The sequence below is a fragment of the Palaemon carinicauda genome, chromosome 34 (assembly GCF_036898095.1).
Source record: "Palaemon carinicauda isolate YSFRI2023 chromosome 34, ASM3689809v2, whole genome shotgun sequence".
NCBI classification, from domain to species: Eukaryota; Metazoa; Arthropoda; class Malacostraca; order Decapoda; family Palaemonidae; genus Palaemon; species Palaemon carinicauda.
The window spans coordinates 12,714,154-12,716,653 of NC_090758.1; the positions used below are offsets into that span (position 1 = coordinate 12,714,154).

Here is a 2,500-nt window from a genome sequence, read left to right on the forward strand (position 1 = left end):
ATCAATGATTGTCAGCAGGTAGCGAGCAGATCCCGAAGGCGGCAACGGTCCCACGACGTCGATGTGTATGTGACCGAAACGTCTTTTCGGTTGGGGAAAATCACCTATCCCCGATTCAGTGTGACGGCTGATTTTGCTTGATTGGCAGTTGATGCATGTTTTTGCCCATTCCCGGGCGTCCTTTTTTATCCCTGGCCAGATGAACTTTTCAGACAGAAGGCGAGCAGTGGTGCGTCCCGAGGGGTGTGAAAGTCCATGGATGATGTCGAATATTTTTCTTCTGCAGGAAGCTTGAATCCATGGACGTGGGCGGCCGGTGCTGGTGTCACAGAGGATAGTTACTCCTGCTGGCCCGGGGGAAATCACAGTTATCTGGAGCGCGGATGGCCCCGTCAGGTGATACTGTGCCTCTTGGTCGGTGCGCTGCTCGGATGCGAGGTTGGCGTAATCGATTCCCAGGTGGATTGCGTCGATTTCAATCCTTGAAAGGGCGTCCGCGACTGGGTTTTTCTTTCCGGGAACGTAGCTTATGGTGCACCCGAATTCGGCGATTGCTGCGAGATGACGTTGTTGTCGGGAGGACCATGCGTCTGTTGATTTTGTGAAGATGTGTACGAGGGGTTGATGGTCCGTCGCGATTGTGAAGGGTGTGCCCTCCAGGATGTGCCTGAAGTGGCGGACGGCGAGGTAGACGGCGAGGAGTTCCCTGTCGAAGGTGCTGTATCTTGTTTCGGTGGGTTTCAATTTCCTGCTGAAGAATGCCAGCGGTCGAGGAGAGCCATCGACGAGCTGTTCCAGCACAGCCCCACAGGCGACGTTGTTGGCGTCGGTCGTCAGTCGCAGGGATGCATTATCGTCGAAAAAAGCCAGGGTGGTGGCTTTTGCGAGGGCGTCCTTTGTCCGGGTGAATGCGTTTTGTTGGTGAGAACCCCACTCAAGTTTCTTCGCCTTTCCCTTCAGGACGTCATCGAGGGGTGTCAGGGTCTGTGCGACGTTGGGGATGAAGCGCCTGTAGTAATTGACCATCCCCAGGAACTCCTGAAGTTGGCGGGTTGTCGTAGGTATCGGGAACTTTCTGATGGCGTCCACCTTGGTTGTCATGGGTTTTACCCCGCACGAGGATATGCAATGACCGAGAAAGTCCACTCCTTCCGCGCCGAACGTGCATTTGTCGAAACGTACGACCAGGCCATTCTCCTGTAGGCGTTTGAGGACGGTGCGGACGTGCCTCCAGTGTTCCTCCTTGGTCTTTGAGAATATCAGGATGTCGTTGACGTAGCAGACGCAGAATGGTAGGTCGCCCAAAATGCTATCAATTAGTCGTTGAAGGTCGCCCCCACATTTCGTAGACCGAAGGTTGAGTATGCGAAGGTGTAGGATTCGAACGGTGTCACAATGGCAGTTTTTGGAATATCCTCCGGAAATACAGGGACCTGGAAGTAAGACTTGAGAAGGTCCATCTTAGTGAAGTATTTTGCGCCATGCAACGCATTCGTCAGGTCTTGCATGTTGGGCAGGGGGTAGTGGTCGGGCGTTGTGATGAGGTTGAGGTGCCTGTAGTCACCGCAAGGTCTCCAGGTCCCGTCAGGCTTCTTTACCATGTGTAGGGGAGATGCCCATGGGCTCGATGCTTTCTTACAGATACCCATGCGGTCCATGTCCTCAAAGGCGCGTTTGGCGTCCTTCAGCTTCTAGGGCGGGAGGCGGTGGAATTTGGCGTGAGTAGGAGGTCCCGTTGTCGTGATGTGGTGGTAGATCCCATGCTTGGAGGGGGAACCCGGCGAGTGTCGGAGCTCGGGCTTGAAAACGTCAGGAAATTCTTGCAGGAGGTCGGCGTAGGGCTGCGTCATTACAGCGGATACGGATGTTGTGGCAGGGCCGGCTCTTAGGGCGTGGGACTGGCAGGTTCCTGTGTTGATGAGGCGTTTCCCAGCAACATCGACAAGTAGTCTGTGGTGAGCAAGGAAATCTGTACCGAGGAGGGGGCGACTGACGTCAGCAATGGCGAAGGGCCAGGAATACGAACGGCCCATGATAGATATCCTGAGGGTCCTGGTCCCGTAACACCGTATGGGAGACCCGTTGGCGGCGACAAGTGAGGGGGCGTTTTTGCTGGGACCACAGTCTAGGTCGGCTTGTGACGGCGGGAACGTTGACTGCATAGCGCCGGTGTCGACCATGAGTCTACGGTTGAAGACGGTGTCGAGGATATAGAAACCATTCTTGTTTTGGTTTCCTGCAGCTGCGATGGTGGTAGGTGGTCTCTTCTGGCGTCATCTTCTAGGGAAGTTGCACGGAGCCCTACATTTCTTGGCGTCGCTGCCGAACTGTTGGTGGTAGAAGCACCATGCTGGGTTAGGCCTAGGGTTCGGACGTGTTGGTTGCGGTGGTTTCCTTATTGCTAGAGCGTTGATCTCGTCGTCTTCGTCAGGAGCCGTTGCTGAAGAGTCTATGGATGAGCAGGTGAAGGAGGAGAACGAAGACGATACTGATGATGCCC

The 2,500-nt window shown here is 55.0% G+C and overlaps 1 pseudogene; it reads right to left on the bottom strand.

Annotated features, from left to right (window-relative positions):
- LOC137626711 (uncharacterized) overlaps window positions 1–1,508 on the bottom strand; it is a 22,768-nt pseudogene extending 21,260 nt beyond the window's left edge.
- Between the last annotated feature and the right edge of the window lie 992 nt (window positions 1,509–2,500).